The sequence below is a fragment of the Sorex fumeus genome, unplaced genomic scaffold, assembly GCF_029834395.1.
Source record: "Sorex fumeus unplaced genomic scaffold, SorFum_2.1 ptg000050l, whole genome shotgun sequence".
NCBI classification, from domain to species: domain Eukaryota; kingdom Metazoa; phylum Chordata; class Mammalia; order Eulipotyphla; family Soricidae; genus Sorex; species Sorex fumeus.
The window spans coordinates 3,937,786-3,949,694 of NW_026606107.1; the positions used below are offsets into that span (position 1 = coordinate 3,937,786).

Here is an 11,909-nt window from a genome sequence, read left to right on the forward strand (position 1 = left end):
AAAACCACCATCAGTGTCAACTTCCTGCCACCAAGTTTCCTCTCTCTTCCTCCCACCCTGTTGACCACCTTGACAGGCATATAAAAAAGTTTGTTTTTGTAGTTTATATCTCATGTTTTCAGTGTTGATATTGTGTTTTGGATGTACAGCTATACCATTCTCCCAAGGCACTGATCCCTGTTACCCCATTAAACCCCTTCTCATCTTCTTCTTTACCCCTGTCATTTCTTTCTTTTCCATCCTTCTCTTCCCTATATTTTGGGGTCAAGTGTCATCTAGTCATTCCCCAATTTATGACATTATATTTCCCAATCTAGTTATTCTAGATACCAATTGATAAGTGAGATCAACATGGGTTTTTCCTCCTCCTGGCTTGCTTCACCCAACGTGATGTCTTTCATATCCAACCAAGTTGCAGCAAATCACACGATTACATTGTTCCTAAGAACTGCATAGTATTTCATTGTTTATATATACCACATATTCAAAATCCATTTTTCATCAGTCATGTAGGTAGATAGCATATCTTAGTGCTTCAATGAATAATGGTGCGCATAAGTCTTTTGAGAGAATATTTTTTGTCTTTGAGGTAGATGTCCAAAAGTTGAAATGCTAGATTATATGGTAGCTCAATTCTAAGTTTACTGAGGACTCTCCATACTGTTTTACATAGGGGTTGAATCAGACAACAATCAAACCAGCAGTGGATGAGAGTTCTTTTTACATCACAGCTCCCCAAATACACGGGTGTGAAACGATATCTTATCACCATCTTTAATGGATTTCCTTAAAGAAAAGTGATGCTGAGCACTATTTTATGTCCCTTCTGTTTATTATTCTGTCTTCCTTCAAGAAGTGTATGGAAATTTCCTCTTTCCCACTTTTGGGCATTTTTTTTTAAATCTTTGTGAGTTTTATATATCCTGGATATCAAGCATTTGTCTATTGTATTGAATGCAAATATTTTTCCCACTGAATTAACCCTCCTTTAGTTTTATCCCAGTTTCTTTAGCAATGCAGAAAGGAATTAAATTGATGTAACGCTTTATCTTTTATTATTCTGTTGCAAACTATTAAAGACAACTTTAAAGTCCAAAGTTTAGAGTGTCCTGACTATATTTTCCTCATTACACCTTATAGTTTTAGTCAGATATCAAGCTCTTTGATTCACTTTGACTTTGCATTTGTATAAGATGTGATATATTAATCCAGCTTAAATTTTTTACAGGTTGCTATCCAGTTTTTCCAGCATCATTTGCTGAAGATGTTATACTCATTCACTGTCTCATCTCTTTTATCAAAAAAATAACTGTCCATAAATAAGGGGTTTTGTCCTTAATCAATTCTTACCCTTTGATAATAGTTTATCTTTATTCCAGTACTGTGTAGTTTTGATCACTGTAGCTTTACAGTACAGTTTTAAATTAGGCAATTAGATACCTCCAAATTTCTTATTTTTGAGTTTGGCTTTGGCTTTGGTCTTCTCTAATTATGTTCAAAATTTCTTACTAAATTTTCTAGAATCTTGAAGAACGTTGACTAAATTTGAATGGGAATTGCATTTCATCTATATAATAGCTTAGGAGTATAATCATTTTAACAATATTTATTCTTGCAATACATTAGCCTGGAGTAATTTTATTTCCTATTGAATTCTCTATTGATTGGTTTGAAGTTTTCATAGTATGGATGTCTCCAACATCTTTGTTAAATTGATTCCTATATACTTGATGTTTTTGGACACTATTGTAAGTGGAATAGTACCTTGATTACTTTCTCCTATGATTCATTCTTTGAACATAAAAATGAGTTCAATGTACTTCACTGTGATGATTCATTGTCTCTAGGAGCTTGTCTTTTGCTTTTTGGATCACTCCCGATGATGCACAGGGGTTACTCCTGGCTTTACATTCAGGAATTACTCCTGGCGGTGCTCAGGAACCATATTGGAAGCTGGGAATCAAACCCTGGCCAACTGCATGCAAGATAAATGCCCTACCTGCTGTGCTATCTCTACAGCCCTTGTAGGAGCTTCTTTTTGGACTCTTACGTCTTATAAATATATTATCATGTTATCAGAAAAGTGGTAATTTGATTTTTTCTTTTCCAATTCATATCTCTTTAGTTTATTTTGCTTGCTGTAGCCAGGTCTTCTAACACTATATAGAATAAAAGTGGAGACATTGGATATACTTGCCTTGTACTGATCTCAAAGTGAATACTTTCATATTTTCACCATTTGAAATTATACTGACTGTCTGTTTGATATGGATGGTTACTACTGTCTTGAGGAAGATTCCTTGTTTTCCTAATTTGGTGAGCCTTTTTATGATCATGGATGCGGGTTGGATATTGTCAAAGACTTTCTCTGCATTGATTTATATGATCTTATGACTTTCATTTTCCTTTTATTAATGTGGTCTATTATGTGAATTGATGTTCTTTTTATTATTTTTCATTATCTCTTTGATCAGATATTATTAAAAATTTACCTGTCCAAATTATTGCCTTTCATAGGAGACAGGCTGCTTCTTTTTTTCTGTGGTGGCTTTTATTTTGCAGGCTTCTATTCAGTTGCTGGTTCCTTGGTAGCTGTAGCCTTTTTCCCCACAAGCACCTTCCTTGATTTTTTCACAGCGACAGGCTTTTCTTTCTTCTCTACCACAGGTTTCTTGCTGCCAACCTCCTTCCCATCTGGTTTGGCTTCTAGTGATGCTGCTTCCTTTTTCACCTGGGTTTGTGATGCCTGACCTGATGAAGAATGGTGTTTTGTCGCATCATCTTGGCATATAGATTCAGCTTCAACCTGATTCTCAGGTTTTACAGTGTATTCTTCAGGAATCTGCAATTAATCTTCTTTTGTGATGCTCACAGGGCTCTTTGGGCCTCTGGGCTTCTCAAGATTCTGCTCAGGTCTGTATTAAGCATCTTATATATAGGGATATTGTACTTACTCTTGAGGGAGACAGCATTCCGCCAAGTGTCATGCAATTTGTCCAATTGGCAGAGAGCACTTTCAGTCCAGATGCAGAGATGATCCACATGTCCACCAGGAGAAGTTTTAGTAAGTTCAGCTTCCTTACATTATGTAAAGTAATTCTAGAGATGTTTCTGAAAGCTTCAATGATATCATTGTCCTCATTATAGATGATATAGGGTCCCCTGACATGGATATGATGACAGTTACTCATTATGCCTTTCCTGGCTCTCTGCTGAGAGGTGTAAACCTTTTGATCTAATTCCAGCAGCAGAAGTGCCTCCTTGGCTTTTTTGTGGTCTTCAACCTTATCATCAACCACCAAAGCAAGTTCCCGTAGTGCCTTAATGAGATGACCTTGGACATGACCAGCTCTGGTAAGGCCGAAGCAGCCAGGCAGACCAGATGGCATATTGCTTCCCTGTAAAATGCCTCAGGCCAGAGAGGATAGTGACCTTTTCTCTGCCTCCAGGGTGTGAACTGGATGACTGATCTCTGTGTACTCCAAAAAGAAGGAGTGATCTGGCAAAAATGTTACTTTGCCTGCAATGTTCAAGACTTCCATTCTGCCAGATACTGTAAACTTTGTTCACACCAACCTGTGCAAAAGTAACAGGCAGCCTTATGTGGTCAGTGAGCTCGCAGGTCACCAAACCAGTGCAGAGTCTTGAGAACTGGCAGAGCTGTTGCTCAGATTCTCAGAGTTTGAGGTGCCCAGGGAAACATGTGCCATGGAGGGTACATTATTTTACCAACCAAAACTTGGCACCGTTGGCATCACAGAGTTAACAAAACTCAGATGTGTTAATTGATTTTAATTTGTGAAGGTGACAGAAGAAAAATCATAAATAGTATAGAAGCTATACGTTGTGTCAATGAGGAGAATGAACTAAGTGGTACACACAACATCATGTAACCCAGGAAAGAGTAGGACTCTCGCTTTTATCTTTGCTCTCATCTATAAAATGGAGTTAAATGTATCACTTATTGGACTGAATATAAGGAGGAGGTAATGAGACGTATATAAACTACAGTGTATGGCCAGTACTTTGATAAATAAGTGTCAGTTCACACAAAAATATCACTAATACTGACTTTGAAAGAATCTCTCTTTTTAGGATTTTATTGGTCAGTACATTTCTAGGCTATATTTTAAAGAGCACTGTAAAATCGAGACATTGAATACTATAACTATTTTAGCCTCTTCTGTTTTATATTTGCATTAGTGCTTTTCTTGGAGGGTGAGCCTTACCCAACTGTTCTCAGGAAATTTTCCTGTCTCTGTGCTCTGGAATCACTTCTGACTGTCTTCTGAAAGCTATATGTAGTACCAGGGATTGAACATGGGTCAGCCATCTACAAGCCTTAACCACTGTATTTTCTACAAGGCCCAGTTTGTTCTCTTTACAACTTTTAATATTTTGAGAGGTTCCAAAAATATCTAACCTAAGGACACTCATGTGCAAGGAATATAAGTACTCTGAGGCACGTTAGCAGCTTCTGCTTTAAATAATTTGTTTTCTTCTGCCAATGTGATTTTCTCAATATATCTGCTTTATAAGTATTGATCACAGTATCAGTATGCAATGCCATGTTTGCACCATTTACGTATCACAACATTGTTTATTTTAACATCATATAAACATTTGGTGAAATTTTTCCTATTTTATTTGTCCTCGAGACTTGATCAAAATCTCTATTTCTTTATTTGAGAGGTATAGTAACTGAGCTCAAAGCTCCATGGATACCAACTAAGGGATCTATGAAGGTTTGATGCATTTAACTGTTTTGTAATTAAAAGTTTTACAGACAGTTTGAGCGCTGATTTACATTATTACTTCTGTGACTCAATGAGAGCATGGTTTCTGTTTCCCAGATAATCAACATTTACTAATGGGAACTTTACTCCACACTTTTGGTACAATGCAATTTCTTGTATATGGCAGCTATCACAACCCAATGAAGCCCTCTAAAATGTAAAATAAGATACTGAAAAGATATAACATAGATGTTAAGTTCTAATACACTGATAGAAAATTTTTATAAATTTGAGAATATTTTCAAGTTTCTGCAGAGCAAGATTATTCTTTAACTATTATTTGCTGTACATTTTTAGTTTTTTATATACGCTCTTGGAAGAAAATTATTTTTATGAGGTTACATTTGAAATTGTTCAGAGGATATGGAGATACTCATAGTAGTGCTCAGGTGGTAGCAATAGAGGGAATGGGGTGTCATACCATGTGCTACTAGGGATAGAGGTCATGTATAAAGGTACCATAGGGTGATGAACAATCAGGAAGAAAATATAATGAATAGCACTAAGGTATCATGGCAATCTCTTTTTCTATTCTTGCCTAGGCACACATTTACAGCACCAATTGTCTAAACTAAGCTGAACTTGTTTTACCCATGGAACTACACTGATCTTAGTGTTAATAAGGGGACTATTTCCATGAAATTCTATGTTCATTTCAGCACTATTAACAATAACCCAAATCTGGAAAGAACCCAAGTGTTCAACAACAAATTAATGGATAAAAAAACTGTTGTATATATGCAAATGAAATACTACTTGGCTATAATAAATGACAAAATATGGAAATTTGTCAATACATGGATTTATCTGGAGTATATCATGCTTCTAGAAGCTAGATAAAGACTGACAGATAGAGATTGATCTTTCTCATATGTGGGATATAAAGAAGCACATTAGGGAATAAAATAGGATCAAAAGCAATGGTCTATGAACTGATATACAATTCTGTGTTTACCATGTTGTGGAGAAAGCTGAAGATTTGTTTTCAGAAGGTGGTGAAGAACGGTTATTAGGAGCCATGGGCAAAGAAGAGCTACTGCTACTAGCAGCTCCAACTCTCCTTTATATTAGTGAGAAAATAGTTGTCTGAGGATGCTTTTGGAACCAGAAAATGTCTCAACAGCGAAGGCTTTAAAAATTTGTTCTTTATACCCCTTGACATAAGAGATAAGAGAGTTCTAATAAGTTCAAAATTAATCAAAATTGTTAAAGTTACAGTGGCTGGAGAGATAGTACAGCGGGTGGGTGTTTGCCTTGCACGTGGCAAACCCGGATTGGATTCCCAGCATCCCATATGGTCCCCGGAGCACCTTCGTGGTTAATTGTTACTTTTAAAAATACTTGAGGGCTAGAGAGATAGAACAGTTGAATGCTTGATTTACATGTGTCCAACCATGATTTGATTTCTGACACCCAATATAATATAGTGAGTCCTGTCATGAGTGGTCCCTGATTTAAAAATCAGAAGTAAGCACAGAGAATTGCCAGGTATGGCCCAACAGTGAACAATGAAATTAAGTACTTGTCTGGTAGCATCTATTAAAACTACTCTTGAGGGGGATGTAACTGGCCTTTCCCCTGCTCTGACAAGACTCTGAGTTGCCGCCCATGAATGGCTTCTCTGGCTCTTGAATAGCCATGATCCCAGAGGCACACAATCTAGGAACCCAGCGACTTCTGACAGAAATACTTTTGGACTGTGAATTAAGCCACAACCCGGTGCCATCCTGGGTTTGAAAGGGCATTGTCCCTTACACCTATCCCCCTCGGCGGTGACATGCTGACCGCCATCTTTCAGAGCCTATTGGACAGAGAGGTATGAGCCTGCAGGGACCGGACCGCGAGGCCTAATGGGATGGGGGGGGGTGGAACCGGCCCTTCCCTCTGCCCTGTTGATATCCTGAGTTGCTGCCCACAAACGGCTTCACCGGCTCCTGAGCAGCCATGATCCCAGAGGCACAAAAACCAATCTCGGAACCCAGTGGTTTTTGGTAGAAATCCCTCCGAACTTAATTACTAAAATATCAGAAACCCAGAATCTGACATCATATGCCCTTCTTTATCAGCAATAGAAAACAATTATATAATGATGCCTTTTTGGCAGATCTGATTGTTTGGGGGGGGGGAAATTTTCAAAAAATAATGGTGGCTTTTTGTCGAAAAATTGTATATACTCAAAGTAGAGAGTAAATAAAGTGGAAATCATCTGCCACACAGGCAGGGGGAGGGGTAGGATTCTTGGTGATGGAATATGTACACTGGTGAAGGGATGGGTGGTTGATCATTGTATGACCGAGACATAAACCTGAAAGCTTTATAACTGTTCTCACGGTGATTCAATTAAAAATAAATAAATAATAAAAATAAAATAAAATAAAACTGCTCTTGAGTATGAGTGTAAATTACTGTATTACTGATGAAGCTAAATGAGAAAAAAATATACAATATTTTAAGCATATGGCACCAATTAACAAAATAAAAGCTGTTATATTTATATGTGTCAAAGCATCTTATGTAATAAAACTAAACCTTTGGTAGGATATCTAGATAACACATTGGATAGCAAATTTGTAAAAATTCAAACTCTCTACATACATAATCTTTCTTTTTCTTTCATTCTTTTTCTCTTTCTCTCTCTTTGTTTCTTTTTTCTTCCTCCCTTTCTTGTTATAGTCTAGTTATTATAATTTGCACTTTTAAAATGCATTGTGTGGGAGCATAAAATATATACATAAAATCTATGTCTTTATGTGGTAAATTCATTTTGGCTTTCCACAGAGCAACTGGTTACTTTACTGTTGAATAAAGAAACTCCAATAGTCCCCACCTACAAGTTTCTCGTTAGGAAAGGCTAAAATTTCAATGTGAGCACTATTAGACTACTGGACAGTATCCCCAAAGAAACAAATGAAGACATTTATTGTGTGAATAATTTAAAGCTAAGTAGGAGCAAACTCTTACGAATATCCTGGAGGGAACAGTGCTGTAACATTGCTTTCATAAAAAGAAGCAAAGTTTAACTTTAAATGGCCCTTGATTTTTCTTTCTGTATGCAACAATTAAAAAGTTCTTTTTTATACATTTTTGCGAGTAATATATATTATTAAACTGTCATTTATCTGTGGTAACACAGATAGCAGCACTGTTGAAATACACTGATAAGGTTGTTTTCTTGAGACTGCTTTCTTGTTCCTTACAAATCCACCTGTAATAAATATGCAAAATTGCTAATAAATGATAAAATTTGATGTTCTGTTTCCGCCTTCATTTCTCACACCATACCGGAAACATTGATGAAAAAAGGCATTCCTAAAATCCAGATGTCTAGAAAGACAATGCCATGGTATTCTGGTATATGAATAGCTGGTGCTTGATAATGAAGAGAATCAAAGTCATGTTTTGTCACAATTATTATTACGGAACAAAAAATCTTTTATCCTACCTGCTACTTAAGATATATTACTTCCTTGCCTTCTTAACTAAGATATTTATTTTACAAACTACAAAGATACCTAAGACAGGGACTCCCCATCTGTGTGCCAGTTTCAGAAACATTCAGAATGGCAAAGATAGATAGGATGCCCTAGGTGATAAAGTCACTCTGCACATATTAAAAATAATGTAATTTACTAATAAAGTAACATTGCATCACATCACAATTATCAATGAATAATTAATCACAAAAATAAGCAATTATTTGTGACTGAGATATAGATTTTTTTGTCTCTTAATTGCCTCCCTGAATTGCAGCATACTGGATACCAGCGCACCTGATATTTTTTACCGTGATGGATTTTCTTTTATCCATGCTCAGTGCCATTACATTATTTCAGGCTTTTACTGTCTCTTGTGCAAACTCTGTCTTTAACTCAAACTATCTTTTTCCTTTAATTCCCTTCTTCAACATTATCATTAGTAATGTCTATGATATATTTTATCTTTTTCTGACTGAAACAATTTATACTCACACTTATTATGCTTACTACAGATTGAAATCAAAACAAACTTCGTGATGGGGTCTAATCTTTATATGCCTTTAATCATTAAAAAGATTAGATAGATAGTATTTTTCTATCCTTATTTGTGATTGAGTTTTTGCCTACTATCTACTCTTTTCAATGTATGGCTTTCCTCCACCCTCTCGAAGAGCCCGGCAAGCTACCGAGAGTATCTTGCCCGCACAGCAGAGCCTGGCAAGCTACCTGTGATGTATTCGATATGCCAGACACAGTAACAACAAAAGTCTCCAATGGAGACGTTACTGGGCCCGCTCGAGCAAATCGATGAACAATGGGAGGACAGTGACAGTGACCTAAAGTGTTATGCTGTTTAGTGTTTTTGAAAATTTACATATATTACTGAAATATATTATATTAACCCTGGAGTAATCTCTTACAATCTTTATCCACCTTGTAAAATTATTATGATACACCTAAATATTTCCTTAAGATGAAGGATTATCCACCATACTAGCAGTTAATTGAATTATTTATATGCTATCACTTACACACATTCATTATAGCATTATTTGATAAATATTTGCAAAAATTTCCTCTATTGCACGTAAACCATTGTAGGAATCATATTTGCTTTATTCTTATTGTCTTCTTTGTATATTTGGTGCTTAAATGTAGGGTTCCATAAATAAGTAGTCAACAGGACAAATTACAATGTATTTATTAGATCTTAAAATGGTCATAATTTCAATTTAGTTAATATTGAATATGTTTATAATTTGGAAGTCTATCTCTGTCATTCTTTTTAATATAACCTTAATCTTTACTTTAAACCATGCCTCTCAATCTTGTTTTTAAAAATAATACACAGGCCCCCCAGCCGTGCCTAAGATTCCCGCCTGAAGCCCAGTGGCGAAAGCACCCGTCCATCTCCGGGGGACCGAACACCAGTCCGTCGGCTCCTCCCCTCCAGGTGGGTCAGGGGCGTCCAGCCGGGAAGTGCTCCTGCCCCCCCCCCCAGCCGCGCCTCAGATTCCCACCTGAAGCCCAGTGGGGAGACTGTAGACCACCCTTCCTCCATTCCAGGATCCTGGGTGGGTGTTGCCTGGGACAGGCTCCGGGCGTGGCCACCAGGAAAGGGGCGTGGCCTCTTAAAACTGGGCATGGCCTTCTCCTTGGCGGGCGGCCGCTAATGTGGCCGCAGTTATATCACTCACATCAAGCACTGAGGACTCCCATCCCACAACTTGCTGCCTAATACCAACCAAAAATTTCCCACCTCTTCTACTGCAATCCAACAACAACCCACTCGCCTACTCAAGTTGCAACAAAGACCTGTTTGAAAACAGCTGTATAAGTTCATTTCCAAATAGCACCTCCTCCAAAAGTTTCACTCAATGTCTGTTATAAAACAAAGAATAACGCCTGACTGAGAAGAACGTCAAACTCAGAAACGTAGAAGGGTGCCTACCATGGACAAAAACTTATCCATAATCCCTTCCCACTATAAGAGGGAATAGTATAATCTGTGCCGGACGGAACCGAGGCCCATTGTTTGGCAACAAAACTGAAGGGCTCCTGGAAGTCTCTCCTCATTCAACAAGGTAGAGCCTGCCCCACGGCTTGAGACTCCCCCAGGGAATGCGCAGCTAGCTTGATCCCCTAGAATTGCTGGTTTTCTCCCTTGACCTGCACGGGACGGGAACTGAGGCAACATCAGATCCCGTGGCAACAAAGCTGAAGGGATCCAGGAACTTTCTCCTCACTCAACCAGAATAGTAACAGTGAACGTGAAGGACTAAAGCACACTGGTCACAATGGTAAAGCAACGCAAAAGCCCACCAAACTTTCTTATTGAAGAGGCTAGCCCAGAAGACACCAACAGTATTGTAGTATTAGACAACCTCTCTGACAAGGAATTCAGAAGGGAGATACTTAGGATGCTTAGGGAACTAAAAGAAACAATGGAAAGCAATGCCAATAAAAGACAAGAGGATTTGAAGGCAGAAATGAGAAAAATGCAATCAGAAATGTCGGACCTGAAAACCCTGGTAGGCGAATTGAAAACCTCAGTGGAAGGCCTCAGAAGCAGAGTAACAGCTGCTGAGAACAGAATCAGTGAGCTAGAAGATGAAGTTCAGAGACTCGCCAGAAAAGAGCAGAAAATGGAAAAGAGACTCACAGTTCAGGAACAGATGGCAAGAGAAGATCGTGATGAAGCCAAGAGGGGTAACATAATTATTGGAGTCCCAGAGGGAAAGGAATAAAACCCTGATGAAGAAGAAACTGTCAAAGACATCATTGCTACAACATTTCCAGAGCTGAAGAAAACTTGTGACCACATTCAGGAGGACCGAAGGGTACCAGCTAGAAGAAATCCGAACAAAAATACCCCAAGACACATCCTGATCAAAATGACCAAAACTTTAGACAGAGTCAAAATTCTGAAAGCAGTAAGATCGAAGAAAGAAATCTCTTACAAAGGAGCATCCTTAAAATTCACAGCTGATTTTTCTGATGAAACCCTCAGGGCCCGAAAACAGTGGTGGGACATAGTGAGAAAACTCAATGAAATAAATGCCTCTCCAAAAATACTTTACCCAGCAAGACTCTCATTCATAATAGAAGGAACAACACACAGTTTCACAGACAAACAACAGCTCAGGAACTTCATAGACTCAAGACCATGGTTACAAGTACAACTAAATGGGCTACTTTAAGACAGGACAGGCCCCTTAAATACACCTAATTTCAACAGAACAATGGGACAAAATCCCATAACAATAATCTCTCTCAATGTCAATGGGCTAAACGCACCATAGAGTGGCAGGATGGATTAGAAAATTGAACCCAACATTCTGCTGCCTGCAAGAAACACACCTTAATAGTCAAAGCAAACACAGACTCAGAGTCAAAGGCTGGAAAACAATCTTACAGGCAAACAGCTCCCATAAAAAAGCTGGGGTAGCCACCTTAATATCAGACCACATCGATTTCAGAATGAGGAAGGTCATAAGAGACAGTGAAGGCCATTTCTTATTGATCAAAGGATCTGTACAACAGGAAGAACTTACAATAATAAATGTATATGCACCTAATGAGAGACCAGCAAAGTACTTTAAACAACTACTCATAGATTTGGAAAAAGATATCAATA

The 11,909-nt window shown here is 37.9% G+C and overlaps 1 pseudogene; it reads right to left on the reverse strand.

The window, feature by feature from the left end:
- Positions 1 to 2,488: 2,488 nt before the first annotated feature.
- Positions 2,489 to 5,816, reverse strand: LOC130032586 (60S ribosomal protein L4-like; annotated as a pseudogene).
- Between the last annotated feature and the right edge of the window lie 6,093 nt (positions 5,817 to 11,909).